This window comes from Natator depressus, chromosome 8, assembly GCF_965152275.1.
Source record: "Natator depressus isolate rNatDep1 chromosome 8, rNatDep2.hap1, whole genome shotgun sequence".
In the NCBI taxonomy this organism is placed as follows: domain Eukaryota; kingdom Metazoa; phylum Chordata; order Testudines; family Cheloniidae; genus Natator; species Natator depressus.
The window spans coordinates 54,710,431-54,733,064 of record NC_134241.1 but is presented as its reverse complement, the minus strand read 5'-3'; the positions used below and the strand labels follow the sequence as shown (position 1 = coordinate 54,733,064).

The window sequence follows — 22,634 nt, the reverse complement described above, 5'->3', positions numbered from 1 at the left end:
AAGTCATAATGTGGATTATTATTTTGAGACTAAATGATTAGTGTATTCAGGAAAAGAAATAGTGTTATGCCCAATCACATTGTCTGTCATTCAATTGGCTTAACCCTAAAACAAGACCGAACTGTACGGTAACCTCAACAGCGTCACCAAGAGTAGTCCATTAACTATAGAAACAAATTTGGGGGGAAGATTAACATCAAGGTTGCGACAGAACAACTCTTCTCTCTCATCTGGCTCCATTATAACTGTACTCTACAAACTGCACGCTAGATTTTCATCTGCTTCCAGACTCAATTCAAGGTGTTGGTTCTAACCTCTGAAGCCCTGCTTTGCCTTGGACCTAATTACTTGAGGGATTGTTTCTCTCTTCATTAGGGTGACAAACCAATCATCACATGTCCCTGTCAAATCAAAACATGGCACACTTTTCCATACATTTCATCAGTAATCATGCAAAGCACCATATACACCAATACACGTGGTACAATTTTACACTGTGACACCAGGGTCTGTTCTTTTTAAATAATCGTTATACTGTATTTTGCCCCCCATACAGTTTTTTTTATTTCCTTGAAATGCAGTTGGTCACCCTCTTTTCCATGTACCACAATGATGGCTGAGATCACCATATGAATTGCTTTTTCTAACAGTTCTTAGATGTGCACTCAGATGCAGGGCATGCTCTATGGAGAGTTTTTTGCCATGGCAGCACCTTCCTTCTGGATGACAGACAGAGTTTGACTTTACTGACCATCAAAGAGCAATGCAAGAAATATTTTTGGCCAGCCATTTCTTAACTACAGACCATAAGAGGGCTCCGTAGGGTTAGATGCAGGCAGTATAAGGAAGAAGGTTGTTTATGCAGCCTATTGCAGATCGTTCCATTTAACAACTGTTTGCATTTAATCTATGTCATTCATCTAGATAGAATCATAGAATATCAGGGTTGGAAGGGACCTCAGGAGGTCATCTAGTCCAACCCCCTGCTCAAAGCAGGACCGATCCCCAATTAAATCATCCCAGCCAGGGCTTTGTCAAGCCTGACCTTAAAAACTTCTAAGGAAGGAGATTCCACCACCTCCCTAGGTAACGCATTCCAGTGTTTCACCACCCTCCTAGTGAAAAAGTTTTTCCTAATATCCATCCTAAATCTCCCCCACTGCAACTTGAGACCATTACTCCTTGTTCTGTCATCTGCTACCACTGAGAACAGTCTAGAGCCATCCTCTTTGGAACCCCCTTTCAGGTAGTTGAAAGCAGCTATCAAATCCCCCCTCATTCTTCTCTTCCGCAGACTAAACAATCCCAGTTCCCTCAGCCTCTCCTCATAAGTCATGTGTTCCAGTCCCCTAATCATTTTTGCTGCCCTCTGCTGGACTCTTTACAAGAAGGATGTGGAAAAACTGGAGTGTGGGGCCCAAAACTGGACACAGTACTCCAGATGAGGCCTCACCTCATAGAGGGGAATAGAGGGGAACGATCATGTCCCTCGATCTGCTGGCAATGATGCTGTGTACAGAACAAATCAAATCAATAAAATGAAATAAAAATTGCCAGACAGACTTGCATAGCTCATATATACCAGCTCATCTATGATGTCAGGTGCCATGAAAAATTAAATGTCTCCTAACCACAACAGTTTGAACATACCCCATATGTTAATCAATCACTGAGACATGGCAGGTTGGGCAGTAGCACTGATTAATGAATACCTCAGGTTCGTAGTGATGCATGGGCTCTAGTAGAGTGCCTCCAAGGCACCCAAGGTGTGCATTAATCAACACTGCAGCACCATCTGAAAGATCTCATTGTGATCACAATATGAGCCTTTTCATTACCAAATTATAGCAAGTTTAAAATAGTTTCCAAACACCCTTGTGCCATGTAAAATAGTTCCTATGGACTTTTTAAAAGACAAATAATGGCATTCAAATGTAAATTTAACAGTTTCTAAATAGAATTATTTTTATTACAGATTTCCAGGATCAGGTTTCTCTTCTTCCTCTGGCCCCAATTACCCATTTGGACTTTTACTACTCTACAACAAAACAGCACCACCTCCCCACCCCCATATAGCCCTTTGGGTGCCCCAAAAATCTTTTAAAGTAAGTGAATACAGAAACAGACTTGCCAGCTACCCCAATATTCAATTTACCCAGCGACTACAGAAACTGAACAAAAATTAACTAACCTCCCCACAGAATCCCCACCACCATCCTTTGTTCAGCATCATTCCACCTTGTCTTGGGAATGGCCTTCAGTCCCTCTCGTTGGCTTTGCAACCCAAGCCCCTGTATATCTGTTCTTTAGTTAGACTGTTTTCAGGACTCACCTGGGAACAGCTTCATGCTCCCTAATGAGTGTCACAATACAATGTAAGATACCAACCAGTCAGAACATGGGAATGGGGTGGCAGCTGCAAATAAAAATGGAGCGTTGAACCTCTCTACAGCAATGCTGAGCAGCAATATCGAGTCGCAAGTCGCCCCAAGGCTGCCTCCTATGCATCTATGATAATAAGAGCTACACCAAGAACTGCTATAATGCTCTCCTTAACGTTAAAACTAAAACAAAACAATTCAGCTGTGCATAAGCAGTCAGGAGAGATGAGTGGGGGCAGGATACCAGGCGACCTGCTGTAAATGTCTCAGCGAGGCAACACTTTCCTGCCATATTCCCCCCCCTGATGCTGCTCTACTGGGTACAAGCAGACAGCAGTTTAATGGGGCTCTCTTCTTGGTGCAATATCTGGGGACCCGGAAAACCCTTCTCTCTGGACTGACAAAATTAAGACTACAGAGACAGAATCTGGCTGACACTCAGAAAATTGTTTGTTGGCTCGTCCTAGTTTGTGAGGAGATCTGCTCTTGCTACAGCTCCCTCGAGGACTCCAACAAGTTCCAAAGTCTGCTAAATGACGGACAACAGCAATCCACCCACAGGATGAGGAGTTGAGGACCTGGTGAATCATCATTATTCTACACCAGCCTTGCCCATTGACACACTGGCCCCCAAATGGCCCCTTCCTCCCCACTGCCAACACAGATCTCCTCGGTTTTCTGATACCCTAGGTTGGATTAATAGAGAGGAATGGAAACTTGAACACTGATAGTGGAAAACAATGGCTGATTCAGACAGGATAAAATAAATTCCTCAAAGCCTATGCTGAGTCTGTATTACAGGCCAAGAGGGCCTTCCTGTCCACCTCTACTGAGGTTGCCAAATACCTCTATGAGCAGTTATCCCGGGTGGCTGCCCACTTCATTCATCCTGAATGCCTGTAGCACCAACCTCTGTGAAGAGCTATCATCCTACTTAGTTGGAACAATCATTCACATTTGGGAATGCTTCTCAAACGGCATGGATCCACTCTGCCTATATCAATCAAGCAACAGCCTGCCTGCAGTCAGTACACTCACTCATCACGCATCCTAAAGGAGTTTTGAGCCAAGACTTGTGAATCTGACCCATGCTCTTCCTGGAGTGTGAAAGAGTCATGAACAGCTGGCACCACTCCTGACTGAAATAGCCAATATGTCATTCAGAGAAAGAATCTCCCTTTCCTCCTTCAAACGTGCAATAGTCTGACAAACCCGGACAAAACCAACCCTGGATACTTCAGTCCAAGCCAACTACCACCAATGACAAACCTCCCACTCCTGAGCAAGCTCATAGAGAAGCTAGCAAAAGGCCAACCTATAAGCTCCTATAACAGAAGCTAAAATTCTAGATCTGGCTCAATCTAGACTCAGGACACGGAATGGAAACCACTTCAGTGGCACTGATGGATGATCTCCTGTCAATGGATAGAGGACAGACATCTATTCTCATCCTCCTGAACGTCTCCACAGCATTCAACACTGCTGACCATGAGATACTGCTGCCTCACCTGAGAGGGGTGGCAGGAGTCCAGGTTAATGCACCAACATGGCTGAGTCCTTCCTGGAGGGATGCACCCAAAGAGTACTGCTGGAAACTGCATCTCTACCACTAGCCCCCTCATTTGTGGGGTTCAATTTTCACCAGGGTCCTTTTCAACATTTACATCGGGGTGGCTAACCTGTGGCTCCAGAGCCACATGCGGCTCTTCAGAAGTTAAGATGCGGCTCCTTGAATAGGCACCGACTCCAGGGCTGGTGCTACAGGCGCCAACTTTCCAATGTGCCGGGGGGTACTCACTGCTCAACCCCTAGCTCTGCCACAGGCTCTGCCCCCACCCCGACCCCCTCCCTTCAGCTTGCCATGCCCTCGCTCCCCCTCTCCCCCCAGAGCCTCCTGCATGCCATGAAACAGCTGACCAGGAGGTGTGGGGAGGGAGGGGGAAGCACTGATCGGCATGGCTGCCAGTGGGAGCTGCTGACGTATTACTGTGGCTCTTCGGCAATGTACGTTGGTAAATTCTGGCTCCTTCTCAGGCTCAGGTTGGCCACCCCCGATATACATGCAACCACTTGACCAATTGACCAGGGTCAATTTTCACTCTGGTCCTTTTCAACATCTACATGCAACCACAAGGTGAAATGGCCAGATGACATGGATTCACGTGCCAGCAATATGCAGATGATACAAAGTTCTACCTATCCTTCCCCACTACCACAAAGATGGCCCTTTGTTTAGATGAGATCAGCTTATAGATGAAGAACAGCTGGCTGAAGCTGAACCAGAGCAAAACAGAGGTGATGCTGGTGGGTTGAGGAAAGTATTTTGAGGAGTTTACAGCCACAGTTCAGTCCATAGTTTAGAAGTATTCTTGGATTCCTCACTGGTGCTGAACTCTCGCTTCACAACAGTCACAAGTAATGCTTTCTACCAGGTCTGGTTGGCTAGGAGACACTGTTCCATCCTGGTGGACTTCATCTTGCCTTGGTTATTCATGCCTGTCACCACTTGGCTGGATTACAGCAATGCAATGTACCTGGGCATGAAGCTTTCAGCACTTGGGAAACTTTAACTAGTTCCAAACACTGCTGTATGTCTCTTCGGGAACACAGGCTACTGCGAACATATCAGACCTGTCCTCTGCTCTCTACATGGGCTCCCTGCAGAATTCTGAATCAAGTTTGAGGTCTCAAGTCCTTGTCTTCACTCTACGAGCTGGGCCCAGAATATCTAAAGATCATCTGAAGTTCCAGGACAAAGAGCATAGCTGACAACTATGCTTCTCTGGCACAGCAGAACTCTCAACGTAAGAGTAAAGCTTGTCTGTGTGTGAGACAGAACCTTCTACTGGACTGGTCCTAGACTGTGGAATGAACTCCCCCGGGTACTAAGACCCTCACAAACCTCACCACTTTGTACTCCAAGTGCAAAACAAGAAAACTCCACAGCACACATTTCACCATCTTGGTAGAGGATGAGAAAACAAACAACACATAACAGATGTGTAATCATGTTGCTTGATGCACTACTGCAAGGTGCTTATACACTACAGTGATAAGCACAGTTCAAAAACTTATGTAGACCTGAACAGAATAATATTCTATACATTTCAGTCTAATTTCCCTCTCCAGAAGGAGCGTGCAGGTTCACAATAGAGTCAATTTCATTTTCAGCTTCTCACACACTAACACAGCAATGTTGTGCTTTGACTCATAATACTGCAGGGATGTATTCAAACCCAGAAATATATTTTCATTGACTTTAGAAAAAAATGTGGGAAAATTTCTATTCACAAAGTTTGGTGAAAATATTTTTAGAAATCTTTTGAATTTTGCAGTCTAAACAACCTCACAATGTCTCTTTGACAATGCACTAGTTCACTTTAAATGACTGTTTAGGTCTTGTCTACTCACAAACCTGCACAGGTTTAGTTAAATCAGGGCAAACCCCTGTGCGGACACTTATTTCAGTTTAGAAGTGGCTTATCATAGAATCATAGAATATCAGGGTTGGAAGGGACCCCAGAAGGTCATCTAGTCCAACCCCCTGCTCGAAGCAGGACCAATTCCCAGTTAAATCATCCCAGCCAGGGCTTTGTCAAGCCTGACCTTAAAAACCTCTAAGGAAGGAGATTCTACCACCTCCCTAGGTAACGCATTCCAGTGTTTCACCACCCTCTTAGTGAAAAAGTTTTTCCTAATATCCAATCTAAACCTCCCCCATTGCAACTTGAGACCATTACTCCTCGTTCTGTCATCTGCTACCATTGAGAACAGTCTAGAGCCATCCTCTTTGGAACCCCCTTTCAAGTAGTTGAAAGCAGCTATCAAATCCCCCCTCATTCTTCTCTTCTGCAGACTAAACAATCCCAGCTCCCTCAGCCTCTCTTCATAAGTCATGTGCTCTAGACCCCTAATCATTTTTGTTGCCCTTCGCTGGACTCTCTCCAATTTATCCACATCCTTCTTGTAGTGTGGGGCCCAAAACTGGACACAGTACTCCAGATGAGGCCTCACCAGTGTCGAATAGAGGGGAACGATCACATCCCTCGATCTGCTCGCTATGCCCCTACTTATACATCCCAAAATGCCATTGGCCTTCTTGGCAACAAGGGCACACTGTTGACTCATATCCAGCTTCTCGTCCACTGTCACCCCTAGGTCCTTTTCCGCAGAACTGCTGCCTAGCCATTCGGTCCCTAGTCTGTAGCGGTGCATTGGATTCTTCCATCCTAAGTGCAGGACCCTGCACTTATCCTTATTGAACCTCATCAGATTTCTTTTGGCCCAATCCTCCAATTTGTCTAGGTCCTTCTGTATCCTATCCCTCCCCTCCAGCGTATCTACCACTCCTCCCAGTTTAGTATCATCTGCAAATTTGCTGAGAGTGCAATCCACACCATCCTCCAGATCATTTATGAAGATATTGAACAAAAAACTTATGCTGATTTAGCTCAAACCTGATCCTGCTCAACTTAAACTACAATGAAAGTTACTCTTAAACCAATATATGAAGGTCCACAGAGCCTTTTGCACCAGTTTAAACACAAATATTTTAAAATCACTTCTTTTGTTAAACTGGCACAATTCTCCCTTTGGACAACTCATTAGTTAAGTACATATGCTACCAGATGTCATGCAGATAGCTCAGGTTGTGAGTGCAAAAGCTAGGTAATTTAAGTTCTCCTCTGAGAGGGTGAGTGTGGGCATTCTAATGAATTTGTTAATTACTCTTCTGCAACTTTCAGAATGGTAAATTATTAACCAGTGCTGTTCACTATTCAAAATGAAATTGAAAATGACAGGGTCCCAAGGCCAAGAAATGTTCAGAAACTTTTAGTGAGCTATATATTCCTGTTATAACGTTCCTATGTGTCATCAAGGAATATCAAGCACAGCTCCTCTAAGAGGAGGTGTAGTAGTACAAGAGAAGTGGGAGGGCTAATGTCATCCAGGATGGATATGCCATGCAGGAATTCCAAAATCAGAGTCAGTTTTAGATCCCGCAGTTGTGAGGAAGTCATGAATCTAATGGGGCACCCAGCTGAAATCTTACATGTTTTGTTTGCCCTCTGCATCAGCACACCCCTGGCAAGAAGCCACAAGGAAAAACACAAACAGAACGTATGGACTATCTAAAAATTCTACAGATTCTGTGCTTTGGTCTCAAATGAAAGACATATGAAGCAGAAAAAACACATGAACTCCATTGAAACAACAGCCAAGAGAGGAAATTTGTACTAAATAATTACAACACGTTCAAACTGCTAATACAATAAGAAGCAGTTGAAATAAGATGGGAACTTCCGGAGAATCAACAGTGCTGCTAGAACCTCCTGACTGGGAGTGACTGGCTGACATAACCTTTGCAGCCAACTAGTTTTCCAACATTTTAAATGGGGAGATGGAGAACAATGCTATACACTGTATGTTGCATGCAACACTATTCCCCCAGCTAGGCAGAAAAGACAGAACCGACGAACATTAACATTTGTGTGACTGTTTAATTCACAAGAACAGAATACTGTGGTCAACTGAAGAGAAAACCTTCATGCTGGATCTATATCCAAGCTCTGAATTCTTATTGCTACCTCAGCCCTGAAACCCAGGGAAAAGATGAGTAAGAAAAGTTTGAGAAGATTTTCAAAGGCACAAATGGAAGTAAGATATGCAACTCCCATTGGCTTTCAATGACATCTGGGTACCTAACTGTCCTGTCCCTGAATACATCATCTGTGACAGTCTTCTGCCTTTGTCAGACTCAGAATATTATGAAACGAACACATATATGCAAGGAGTGGAAAGGCAGCACAACAATTCTGGGGATATTTGCAAAGTGAGGATGTGGAAATTTCAATTAAATCTGTTTACTACCAAACAATGGGCTGGATTCACTAGTGTACTCCAGCTGCTTTGTATCACTCCAGCAACACAAATCACCCATCCTAACTGGTTGAAACTGGTGAATCTGGCCCCATATTAGCTATTTTGACTCAGGTTCCGCTCCGCCAGTAATAAAAACTTTTCTTAGAATGATTTTATTACGACAAATACTGAAATATTCTCCCTCTTCCAATACAACCACCACTGTGTAAGCTCTTCAGGGGAGGATCTATGTCTAATATATTTGCACAGCACTAAAGTACAATGAGGCCCCCCTACATGTTATTCATAACAGAAGTAAAAACAATAATAAATCACTAAAGTTATTTGACCTGGTTTTGGTACTAAAATCAAAATATTTTCTTTTTACTAGTATTGTTCAGATTGGTAGCTGAAACAACACAGAAGTGGTTGCTTCAGCAGTGCTGTGTGTATTGTAATATAAGCTCTACACAGTGCTATATGTCACACCAATATCTTCCTTATGGGTCTACCTCAAAATGTACATTTCTTGGCATGTTGATAGGTTTTTCAGAAACGGTAGATTTTCGTTTAAATTTTGATCCTTGTTCACTAATTCAATGTGCATTATTATTGCTGATCTCCCTGGCTATGTCCTACAAGAATTAATTACTGAAGCTTTTCTGACTGAATAGTCTATGGCCCCAGCCCTGCAAGTTCCCTGTGCCCACTGGGAGTCCCACTGACCTTAATAATGGGGCTCTCCATGGGCTCAGGCCACACGAAACATCTTGCAGGAACGGGGGTCTAGGAGTCTGATATTCTGTGTGACAGTGAAACCTCAAAGCAGCTGCATCCAACCTTAAAACGTAGCCAGCAAACAGCTGTAAAATGTCAGACATATTGGCCCTTTACTCCTGCAGTTAGCTTTTCACATGTGAAAAAGAGCAGCTGTTTTCTTGAGAGCAAGCCCTGCAATGTATTTATAACTTCTCTCCCCTTTTAAATTTCAAGATTGAGAAGGATTTTTTTTAAGGTTACAGAAAACACAATTTATGAATTTAAGCAACAGTCTCTCTTCGATAAGATTTTATTGTATTAGTAAAGCAATACCAACTCTTGATTTAAAATAAATCAGATCTGAGAGTTTAAATAAAGAAGTTAGAGAACTGCTAACCCCAGCACTTTTCTAAACATTAACAATGAAGAGTCCTTAGAAAGCTCACAAGAAGCAAAAGATTTCCAGGATGACAAAACTGCAATAAGTGAAACATACAATGAATCTCTCTTTTCCAAGGTATGTTTGTGGCTGACAGTAAGTGCAATCTAGAAAAGGAGAAAGATTTATACTTTACCAGAAGCTCAGTTCCCTTTTTAGAGTGATTTTCACAATCACCCGGGATCTCCCAGCTGTGGAGTTCACAATCAGCATGTTTCACCAACTCGGGTCCTAGATCTCAAGCCCATTTTTCTAGCCTCTCTCTCTTCAAGAGGATGATACCTGTGCTTCTCAGCAGTTAGGAACATTTCACTAGGCTGCTCAGAAAAAGGCTGAACCACCCATCTGCCTGACTGCTTGTTTACAAGAGAAGAACTGCCAAAGCAAAACACAACCCACCTGTCCCTGATATACAGCAATCCTCCCTGTAGACATTTTTGTAGACAAAAATGATTTGATAGTTTTTGACTAAAAACTGAAGCAAAGCAATTAAATCAGCAACCTTGTGCCCTTCTAAAGTGCTTCTCTGCCTTCCTGCTTGTAAAAACTGCTCACGCTACTGACTACTTATCTATAAAAAGACCACTTTTTTTTAAAATGCAAGTGCACAACACAAAATGGCTTCTAAACAGGGCAGCTATAAACCTCCAAGTATAAATTAGTGCTGTACAATAGCTTACAAAGATTGTGTGTTCTTCATCACAAATGGCCAAATGATGATGGCTATGACTGAATAAGGATGGCATAACCTGTGAGCTAATTCTGTTTTATTTATAAAGCAGTAACATACAAACTGAGTCCAATTTACAGCAACAGTATTTAACTTCTGTCAGTTTCTGCAGAACAATATAACTGCAACTGATGGCATTATTTATAGTTGCTATAAATTGCACAACTCCAGACAACTGATAAATATAGCATAATGGAAATCCGTATACTCTAAAGAACAAAAAAAACACCCCAACAATTAATTCTTCAGTCAATAGTTGTCAATATTCTGTATTTTTCAACTACATACTAGATGTAAATTTTGTGCATTTGAATTACTTGTAAAGCAGCAGAGAGTTTATATTTTAGTCACCTTGTTATGCGGGTGTATATTTCACTATTAAAATGTAATCTGGGCTGGAACTAGGCAAACACCACCATGCAGGAGATAAACTAACAGGTATTTTCTGCATGGATATGTGTCTTCCTACTTATGTCTTGAACCACATTTTTCAAAGTTAAAATGTTGTATGTATATGAACATAGCCAAAATATACAAATATTGTTTCACCATATACAGTAGTTCAATACACACTTTTTGTGCTCATAAATCAAACACTTCATTACGGGATGTTAGAAACTTTGGAGGGTAAATCTAGGGCCTCCAACATTAATACTTTAGGATAAAAGGGGGGCAAGGAAGGAGATGATCTTTCTATTTCTCTGTCAGGGCTGACTGAGGAACAATGTGAGGAAAATTCAATACTGAACACATTTAAACCCTCAACAGGCTTTTCAACTGCCCCCTTCTCATACTATAGTATGACAAGAAGGGACATCAAGGACAGAACTTTATAGAATCCCATTAATTACATTTAACTTCTTCGGTGATTGAGACAAAATTTTCTCAAAGTGTTAGAAAGAAGGCTAACTACTGAGATGGTAAGCTAATTTTTCTTGTTGTCACAAGGGAAACAAGTCTTCAGGTTGAGGCTTCAAAGGGACACCATACTTTTTTTTTTTTTTTTTAAAGTTATACTTCTACCTGAAAATATAGTACCTGCTATTGTAATAAATAGCCTTTATTACATTATTCTATTCTTCCATATGTAGAAACTTTTCTATGTAAGAAATAACCACCACAGTTTTTACAGACGAACTTCCGAAGCATTGAATAGCTTCAGTCACAATGATCCTGCAAACTCACGGATTCACCCATTCAAAGCTCTTGGCAGGACTAGGGTCCTATATATGCAAGCTGGGCATTCTGAAAATATTGAAGATCAGCTCAAATCTCTCTAATTACCAGGAGGTGAAAGTCATGCACATGTCATTTGCAAGGTAATTTCCCTCTTGATTTGTCATAAGGGATTTGATTTTACCTTGAATTTTACCTCTGTAAAAACAGAATGCTCTCCAGACAGCACAAGTATAACAAGTTAGAACTGTATTAAATTCATGGACAAACTTGAATCCATTAATTTCTGAAATGTAAGCTTATTCACAATGATTATATCTATTCTTCAGCCAAGTAACTCTACTAATAAACTTACAGATATCCAAAGTATAACCCTCCTGGCTATGCTATTCCTGCATGCTTTCTTCTGCCAGTAACTAAGCAAAAAATTGAAAGACACAAGGAAGTTTTTATTACAGATCTATTCTGGGGTTTGAAACCCCAAAAAATGTTTAACTATGGACACTAACGAAAGAAATTCCACTTTTTGTTTCCCAGGAACAATCTGCAAGGTCTATTCATTAGAGAAATATAGAAATCTGAACAGCAAGTCTGCTAAGTATTTGGTAGAAAGATCCATGTGCATTCAGATCCAATTAACATGGTCACATCTCACCAAACAACAGTGACTATACATAGTGAGGTTCTATAAAGTATTAACTGGCAAGGAGTTCATGCAAGGAGAAGGCTCTCTCCACCAGTACCAAAACATGGAAGAAGAAGAATTACCACAGCAGCAAGGAAAAGAGGGGGAAGATGTTGCTAAGCAACTAGATGGTTCTGACAGCTGAGTTGGGGGGAGAGAAATAAAACTGAAGGGGAGGAGGGATTCAACTGAAAAACATTTTGTTTATGAGCAGTAAGGAGGGGATTGAGAGCCAGACCCTCAGCTGATGTAAATCAGCATAGCTCAAGTGACTTTGATGGAGCTAGGTCAGCCTACGCCAGCTGAGGATCTAGACTAAAACCTACAGGGACTGATAGGTTAGATAGTGATGACATGAAGCAGCAAAGAAAATGGGAAAAGAAGCCACAAAAGCACCCACTTGAATTTCACTAACTAAATGCCAAAACACCTCCCTTCTCTCTCCTAGGTGCCAGCTAGAACATGAGCTGCAGCAATACATCATCTTGGCTCCAAGAGACTTTTTGGCAACAGAAAGACAACTGACATGGACTCCTCCTGAAGTCCATGTGCATACAGTCTAAAATAATTCACTTTTTATACATGGATTTAACTCAGTGTGGTGAAGAATTTTATCCAACAAAGGGCACGTCGTTTTAAAGGAATAAAAATCTTAAATGACATAAGAGGAGGAGGCAGTTTTGAATTAAAGACACAGATTAAAACAAAACCAAATACGAAGAACCATGGTGTCTACTGGATAGAAGTCAGCACTGTAGGTTCTACTCTGGGTTTACCACTGACTCACTGTGTTACTCTTTACCGCTATGTGCCTCCTTTTATGTATCTGTAAAAGAGGCACAACAGCTACACCACAGGACTGATGAAGCATAATGAATGAATGCTTTTAACATGTTTCGATATTCTTTGGTGAACAATATTAGATGAAGTGCAAAAAAAAAAAAATTTTTTATCATCATCATCACCACCAGACAGAGATACCATCAAAGGCTAATGACAACTCATAAGCCTGTACAAAACAGAAAAGTTCTAGAAGCAACTGTGAAAGTTCCTGGTTAGAATACTCATTAGCCTTCTCAGTGGTTTAAATGGAGCCCTGAATAAAACACAAGTCCAGCCTGATGAGCTAACTGCAGCAGAGCTCTGAGCCCTTGGGACTTTAGAGTTAGTACATTTCTTGCTGCTTTCACTGTGTGCTGCTAAGAGCATATACAGAATACAGATGAAATCAGATGGCACAATGTGACTCAAGGCACCCCTGTACTCACCCCCTACAGACTACTGCAATGATATCTGTATGCAATGAGTTATAAGGTATAATTGAAAAACTACCACCACATTGGTCAATATCATTGTGAAATGTATTGTGACAATGCTCTCTGTGGAATTGTACATTCTCACTGATATTATCCTTTAAAGTCTGTGACTTAAAGGTGTTTAAACCAGGCATGACAGGGGGAGCTGATAAACAGGTTTTCTCCAGACAAAGGAAAGAGGACAACACCTCAAACCAGGGGTAGCCAAATTCAATGGGCTATTCAGTTGGGCTATTCATTTGTATTGGAGGTTGCAGGAAGAAAAGGTTTACATTGTAAAACTGCAGCAGGAAGCATGATGATGGAACACACCATGGGACACTTTTAATCAAGATGGCATTGTCCCGTCCCCCCCTCCCCCCGCCAAGGAGATAGGAGACTGAACCTCAGGGGATCAATTTGATCCCTGAGACAAAGGCAGACTTTGAGATGTAAGGACACACCAAAAAACTTTAACTTAACCTTCACCTGAGGAGACAAGGAAAACCAGTGCCTTGGACTCTATGGGGATCCTGGCTAAGAGAGTTAGCCAGCTATTGCTGGGAAAGGAAGACTGGTGATCCAGATATATTTAATAGATTTAATTTAATAGATTTAATTCAGCACAGGGGGATGGACTAGAGAACCACTTGATGTCCCTTCCAGCCCTTTATTTCTATGATTTACCCCCTCTCATAAAAAAAGAACAAGAGAACATGCAATGAAAATGAAAGGCATCAGTTTTATAATTAAAGGGCATATTTAACTAGTGAAACTTACTGCCATAAAACATAACAGTAACTAAAGACTCTCTCCTGTAAATATTTATACATGTTTAACTTACATACATGAGTAATCCCACTGAAATCCTTACTACCAGAGAGCTTCAGACCCAGATATTCTGTAATTATTGAGTAGATATTCTTACAAACAGATTTTGCTCTCTAGAGTAACTATTTCTCAAAAAGATCCTCTTCAAGGATTAGCATCATTTTACAGCACAATTTAAGTCTAAGTACAACACTGGGAAGGGCTGATATATTGAGGCATACCAATAAGATGGGGTAGTTCTTCAAAACGCCATCATCTCAAATTTTGTTACTGCCAAAGGACTGCTGCTTTGGTACACTATTAAAGGCCAAGAATTGTATCTACCGAATCGATCTTCCAAGAACTGGAGCGTCTCAGGTTTATGTTAAGGTATCTAATCTACCAGACCTGCCAGGCATGGCAGACACCATCTGCACTTACCAATTCATTTCTTAAAATTTGATAGAAAAGTTAACAATTTGGTTTCTATATTTTCCAACGAGAACCCAATCAGCTCACATTACCACAGAGCACTTCAAAAACATTCACTGATTAAGTCTCAAGTCACCTGTAAATAGTAACTTATCCCCATTTTACATATAGGGAAATCATGGCACTTTTTGGTAAAGTGGCTTGCCCAAAGTAACACAGCAAGTAAAGGCAGATCCTGATGCTTGGAATCCTTGATAACTTCATCATCTTGGCTTAAATTCCTTCTTAATATATAAACAGACTCTAATGTCCAATACTTATGAGAGAGCATACTCTAATTGGTCTTTCCTATTTCCAACTACAGTGATCCTATTGCTGAATGACGAATAGCTGCTGCATTTGCCTACACAGTTGCTGTGCTATTAGTAACTAACTCATTATTGCGAAGTGCTTTAAAATAGCCTGAATGTGACAAGGTGTCAGAGAAAATAACTTCCATTGTACGAAAAGAACAGCATCAAAAATTAAACTTTTCAGTAGCATCAGGACTTAGGGGTGGGGGAGGGGGAAGGGAAAGGTTTAAAAGCTTTAAAACCAATTCATTCAACTCAGGTTTCAGTTCCAGAACAACCCACCCTACTTTGGAATATATCTGCAGCTAGGGGAAGGTATCCCTTCCACCTGCAGTGTTCTTACAGTCTCTACCAGACTCTTGATGCAACATACCAAAAGGCAATCTTTCAGTTTCCTGGATACACACAGTGTAAACCTTTATCATCTCCAAGCTCTTTACCTTTCAAAATTAGCACAACCCATTATACCTAGCGTTACCACACAGGGTTTCCATAAGTCATGTAATGGTAGGTGCCAATTCTGGTATTTCTGACACAAGAGAAATCGATCCACACAGCAGTGTTTGCTGCAAATAGAGTTTTATTAAAATTACTCTCTGCAGGGAGCAGCATATTGTAGTGCAGACTTCCCATGAGCCTATGCAGGTTCTCCCACATCCCTCCCTAAAAAGATTTACCACAATTAACTCCACTGTACAGATTCTAACCATTGTCCCCATTATCTTTATTTTAACTTGGCAGGTCACCTTTAAACTTCAGTAATTTTACCAGTAAGCATCGCCAAATGTGACCCAGCCACAAGTGCGGAACGTATCTAAGCATATTCAAGTACCACCACTTCCTGCTCTACCTGAAGAGGGGCAAGAGCCACCACGAACATGATGTAGCTGTCATCCAGTAGCTGCATCTGCCAGTGTTGAGGGACCCTGGGGTTCCCCCACAAATCTTGCTTCCACTGATTGTGGGTGGATAAGGCAGAACCTCAGTTCCTCCTCCTACAGTCACCTGCTGTGGGAAAAGGAACAGACCCAGGGTTTCCCTGAATGAGTTCTCCACTCTGCCAACACAGGAGCAGAACTAGCTAGCTGCAGCAGTATTCCAAACAGGGTTGTAGCTAGTACCCTTTCAGAATGCACTGTGGCAAGTTTATTTTTAAAGAATCACTACAGGAACCATGCTACAGAGATTACCCCTCTCTGTAGCACTTTTTCTGCTAGCATGGTTGTAACACTGTCGGTAGTACAGTGCATTTTCACACATCTCGGAATATATAACAGTTCTTCTTTATACATACTTGCTCTTTCCCTTAAGGGTAAACTGCAGTGAATATAAATGCCTCAGATGGCTAAACAAAATGTTTACTAGCACAAATGAACACTGTATTTCCAAAACAGTTTTTCAAAATACCTGTCCCAACTTCACTACTTCTGGAACTGGATGATGCTAGTCTCTCTTGGTTCAGATTTTAATGATCCTCCAAACAATAACTTCTGCTAACAAATTAAGGTACAGGCGCTGCATTTCACTAACTGGAAGCAAAGGCCTTGATTTTCAAAGTTACTGTATGGCAAATTATTTCAAAAACTTTTTTTTTGTTAATTTATCACTGTAAAATTAACAAAAAAAGTTGTTTAAAACAAAAAAAATATATATTAAAAATGACTTTGAAAATAATTCCATGTGCATTCAAATAGCTAGAAGCATTTCTTACATCCCAACCTATGTCAGACTCTTAAGGTGTTGAGTATGTTTGATCAATCTTTTATGAAGTTAAGACCTGGTTTTTAAGACCAAGCAAAGATCTTTTCAGTTTTTAATAATGATGTACTGTGTTTTGAAATTAAAGTTAGTAATTAGAATTTTCCATTGAAGAAAGAGTGCACAAAAGCTTGCAGTTCCATAAAAGAGCATGAAAAGATCCCAGTTAGAACTGTGAAAAATTTTCAAATCAAAACGAAAAAGCAGCTGAAACTTTAGTGAACCCAAGCTAAACTTAGGTGAATCTGTATAATTTGTTTCTGATTAAAATTATGAAAAATTTAGTAGACTTGCATAGTTTCTACCTGACCCAGATGACAACCACTGACTTCAGCTGAGTTTTGGTTTTAAATTTTGGGTAAATGAAAACCCAAAAAACTCAGAGCAAAATTCAGGACCTCAAACCAAAGAGTAGTTTCATATTATCAGGGGTGCGCTCTCCACACCATTTTCATGCAGCAGCTAAAATGTTGTCAGTCTACTGCACATAGCTTACTCAACATAAAATTCAAGAGGCAAGACATTCTTGGAAATGGACCACGACGACAATGTTGCAACTAAAGATCTAACCAGCACATGTGTTTCAATTAGTCAAATTAGGGTTTTAAGGAACCTCAACTTGAGAGCTAATAAGCATGCTGCTTTCTTGGAGCTGGTTACGTTGCTGTTTTGATATCTAGAACATTACTATTTGGAAATATTTTCTAAGTAAAAGTTAAACATTTATTTGTTATTCAACAACAATATGTTTGCGCTGTATAAAACTTTCGCACATTCCATACCATAAAGAGCTTACAGCATGGAGGCAGATGTAGAAAGAAAACACACTGGGAAACCCAAAGCAAGGAATCGCTTTAGAGAATTTTTATTGTAATAGGGTGGGGTTTTTCTGCTTTTTTAGATTTATATTTATTAAAGAAATAAAAAAACCTTATGATCCATCAGTACAAACAAATCCCCCTGCTACTTCACAAATATTACCCACCCTGCTCTTCACAAAAAACAAAACATTAAACTGCATGTGGCAAAATAGTGAGAGTAATTATGTTTGAAAATAATTCATAAAGTGTTCCTGGTAAAAAAGAAAAATAATTTTTAAATATTGCTTTAAGGTTGCCCATGTCTGCTTAACAGAATGACTCCCATGTTATTTTAGACCAGTGATACTCAGACTGAAGCTTGTGGCTCTTTAATGTGTCTCCTGCTCTTTGCAGCACAAGACTAATGGCATTTAATAGGAAGTTCTTGTGTACTCTCTTCATATATATTCTTTACAATACTTGGCTTTTTTAAATGTATTTTACAATTCTGGACCCCTCTCCTTTGTATTGACGCATCATCTTTTCTATCAGCAATGTTCTTTCCACAGACATTTAACTAACAGCAGAGGTACTGATCAAGGACTGCCCTGATCCTTACCTGTGGGCACGATGCTGCAGCCACTCAGCTTAGGTAACAGCAATCTGGCTATTGGTGCACAACATTCAATTATTCTAATCAATCTTACTGTATATTCAGAAATCTGAACGATATGGAAAATATTTATTTTACTGCATTGAATTATTTCAAATTAAAGTGATGTAACTTTTTAGGGTGGTTCTAGGGATACCTTCCTTAGCTCCTGCAGATTACATCCATGCTATTCCTAGCTCTAAAACTCTTGAGGGATGCTTAGAAATAGCCTGAGATATTTGTGACATGCCATGCTGCTCTGCCAGTTTCTCTCTCTATTTGGCTATTTGCTTTTGCTAGATATTATTTCTTTTAAATTAAAAATAGGTCCTGCTTGAGCGTAATCTTTTTGGAATCCCTCTAGGGATTCACCATACAGCTGATTCGTGATTCTGTTTAATTTGATTTTTGAGCTTCTTGTGATTATTACCAGAAGAGACAGTAAAAGCACAATATTTATGTTGGCTAACATGAATTTAAATTGTTAGCTTAAACTGATGATATGAATAGATCCTGTGCTTAAATGCAGACCTAAAATGTCATTCGTTTAGAAAGAGTCAACTTTTCACCCCTCTAAATACCACCGACATTATCCCCCTTTTCATCTAGCATTAGGTTTTTCCCATTACGAAAGAATGTTCCCTTCTCACTGTTACTTTATATGCCTTCCCTTGCCTGAACCTTTATATTAATATTTTGATTATAACTAAAAAATGTTATTATGGAACAGCCCAGCATCAGAAACCAACAAAGTTTCCATACTATAGGTAAAGAGGATTAAAAAAAAAAAAAAAAAAAGGTACAGTTTTTCTGTGAAACATTATACTGTGTAAAAATCATCCCATATTCTTTTGGGATTAATTGAGGGGGAACAGGACCTTGATAAAATCCAGTTCTAGATTTGCTTACAAAGTAGACCTCTATTAAAATTCCTTTCTCCCCTTTGCAGTAACATCACAGGTAAGGGAGTATAAACTTCATCACGAGATTCTGCCTGCAATTATTTATAATGGCTTCTCCCACAGAAAATTGGTCAGAGACCTGCCAGTCATCCCATATGTCCTTGCGCCTCTAAACCAGTGGTGCTCAAACATTACCTGTTGCACCCCCCCTTACCTGTAATTGAATCTGTCTGTGTCCCCACTCCATTACTGTACGGTTGGCTCAACAGAGCTTGGACTGAAGGCAGAGCTGGGGGCTGAACTGGGGATGGGGAAGGAGCTGGGTCTATGAAAAGGAGCTGGTCTAGGGATGGAGAGGGAATGACAGCCGAGCTGTGGCTAGGGGCAGAGTGAAGCTGTGGCTAGGGGCAGAGCAGGGCTGGAGGACGCTCCCTCCCCAACCCCTATAGAGGCTGGCCCAGGTCCTGCTGCACACCCCACCCCCACCCCAAACATTCCTCTGTGTCACCTTAGGGAGTAGGGTTGCCAACTGTCTAATCACACAAACCCAAACATTCTTGCCCTGCCCACCGTCCCTGTCCCTGCCCCTTCTCCGAGGCCCCGCCCTGTTCATTCCATCCCCTCTCCCTCATCCTCACTCACTTTCACTGGGCTGCAGCAGGGGGTGCAGGAGGGGGTCCAGGCTTTGGGCTGGGGCCAAGAGGTTTGGAGTGTGGGAGGGGGCTCCAGACTGAGCCTGGGACAGGGGGCTGGGATGCAGGAGGAGGTGTGGGGTGCAGGCTCTGGGAGGGAGTTTGGGTGTAAGGAGAGTGCTCACTTTAGATAAGCTATTACCAGCAGGAGAGTGGGTTTGTGTGTGGGGGGGGGGGGGACACGGACCTGGATTTGTGCTGGAAATGGCCCAACTTGATTATCATACATATTGTAATGTAAGGAGAGTGATCACTTTAGATAAGCTATTACCAGCAGGAGAGTGGGGTGGGGGGAGGTATTTTTTCATGCTTTGTGCGTATAAAAAGATCTTCTACACTTTCCACAGTATGCATCTGACGAAGTGAGCTGTAGCTCACGAAAGCTTATGCTCAAATAAATTGGTTAGTCTCTAAGGTGCCACAAGTACTCCTTTTCTTTTTGCGAATACAGACTCACACAGCTGTTACTCTGAAACCTGGGTGCAGGAAGTGGCTCTGGGCTGGGGAAGGAGTGCAGGAGGGGGTGCGGGCTCTGGGAGGGAATTTGGGTGCAGGAGGAGGTTCAGGGCTAGTGCAGGAGGGGGTAAGGGGTGTAGGCTCCGGCCGGGAGGCGCTTACCTCGGGCAGCTGCTGTAGGCACCACCCCCACAGCTCCCTTTGGCCACAGTTACCGGCCAATGGAAGCTGCAGAGTCAGCGCTTGGGGTGGGGGCAGTGCGCGTAGACCCCCCTAGACTCCTCCCCCAGGGGCCGCAAGGACATGCCAGCTGCTTCTGGAAGCAGTGCGGAGTCAGGGCAAGCAGGGAGCCTGCCTTAGCCCCTCTGTTCCGCTGGACTTTAACAGCCTAAAGTCTCCCGGTTTGGCTTCAATAGCCTTCAGGAGATAGAGCCCAATACTGGGAGACTACCAGCAAAACCTAGAGGGTTGGAAACCCTACCTGAAGTGTCCTACGTGCCTCACAGAAGATGGAGTGGAACAGTCCTTTCCTCAGAGAGTTTGCAATCTAAACCCTATGCCATATGATATGTAATTTTTTGTTTGTGCAAACCAAGGACATATCCCCACAAATGTCCATTTTATTAGCACAGACCCCAATATGTGGCTGTATTATAAGTCATCTACATTAATAAAGTTTTTTGTTCCAACTGTTAGTTTGGACTGAGAATGATCAGACTGAGAAAGTGGGAGTGGCTTTTTTCTGGCTTCTATATCAACTAAATAAAGAAGATGTTCTCAGAACCCCTTCTGTAAATTTATAAAGTGGAACTGATGTTTAAACTAGGGCTGTCAAGCGATTAAAAAAAATTAATCGTGATTAATCACTGTTAAGCAATAATAGGATACCATTTATTTAAATATTTTTGATGTTTTCTACATTTTCAGATATATTGATTTCAATTATAACACAATACAAAGTGCACAGTGCTCACTTTATATAATTATTTTTATTACAAATATTTGCCCTGTAAAAAACAAAAGAACTAGTATTTTTCAATTCACCCAATACAAGTACTGTAGTGCAATTATCTTTATCATGAACGTTGAACTTACAAATGTAGAAATAGGTACAAAAATAACTGCACTCAAAAAAAATATAAAACTTTAGAGCCTACAAGTCCAATCAGTCCTACTTCTTGTTCAGTCAATTGCTCAGACAAACGTTTACATTTGCAGGAGATAATAATACTTCCAGCTTCTCGTTTACGTCACCTGAAAGTGAGAACAGGTATTCTCATATAGCACTGTTGCTGCCAGCGTTGCTAGATATTTACATGCCAGATGCGCTAAAGATTCATATGTCCCTTCATGCTTCAACCACCATTCCAGAGGACATGCATCCATGCTGATGATGGGTTCTGCTTGATAACAATCCAAATCAGTGCTGACAAACGCACGGTCATTTTAGTTATCTGAGTCAGATGCCACCAGCAGAAGGCTGATTTTCTTTTTTGGTGGCTCGGGTTCTGTATTTTCCACATTGGAGTGTTGCTCTTTTAAGACATCTGAAAGCATTCTCCACCCCTTGTCTTTCTTAGATTTGGGAAGGCATTTCAGATTCTTAAACCTTGGGTTGAGTGCTGTAGCTATCTTTAGAAATCTCACATTGGTACCTTCTTTGTGTTTTGTCAAATCTGCAGTGAAAGTGTTCTTAAAACGAACATGTGCTGAGGCATCATCCGAGACTATTATAACATGAAATATATGGCAGAATGTGGGTAAAATAGAGCCAGAGACATACAATTCTCCCACAAGGAGTTCAGTCACAAATTTAATTAACGCATTATTTTTTTAACGATCATTATCAGCATGGAAGCATGTCCTCTGGAACAACTGCTGAAGCATGAAGGGCCATATGAATGTTTGGCATATCTGGCACATAAATACCTTGCAATATCAGCTACAAAAGTCCCATAAGAATGCCTGTTCTTGCTTTCTGGTGATATTGTAAATAACAAGTGGGCAGCATTATCTCCCGTAAATGTAAAGAAACTTGTTTGTCTTACAATTGGCTGAATGAGAAGTAGGACTGAGTGGACTTGTAGGCTCTAAAGTTTTGCATTGTTTTGATTTTGAGTGCAATTATGTAACTAAAAAAAAATCTACCTTTGTAAGTTGCACTTTCACGATAAAGGGATTGCACTACAGTACTTGTATAAGGTGAATTGAAAAATAGTTTCTTTTATCATTTTTACAGTGCAAATATTTATCATTAAAAATAATTATATAAAGTGAGCAGTGTAAACTTTGTATTCTGTGTTGTAATTGAATTCAATATATTTGAAAATGTAGAACATCCAAAAATATTTAATACATTTCAATTGGTATTCTATTGTTTAACAATGCGATTAAAACTGTGATTAATTTTTTTAATCGTGATTAATTTTTTTGCGTTAATCATGTGAGTTAA

At 41.0% G+C, this 22,634-nt stretch overlaps 1 protein-coding gene across 4 annotated transcripts in view; it reads right to left on the bottom strand.

Annotated features, from left to right (window-relative positions):
• The window catches only part of C8H1orf21 (chromosome 8 C1orf21 homolog), a 199,996-nt gene that overhangs the window by 139,378 nt on the left and 37,984 nt on the right, over positions 1-22,634 (bottom strand). The window contains exon 1 of one of the 4 annotated variants that reach the window (XM_074961123.1): positions 9,841-9,860. The exons of 2 other annotated variants lie outside the window; for them this stretch is intronic. The gene's annotated coding sequence lies outside the window, so the exon portion shown is untranslated. Of the gene's footprint in view, positions 1-9,577; positions 9,703-9,840; positions 9,861-22,634 lie in introns of those variants that run through there. One more of the 4 variants, XM_074961121.1, reaches the window with a different exon arrangement.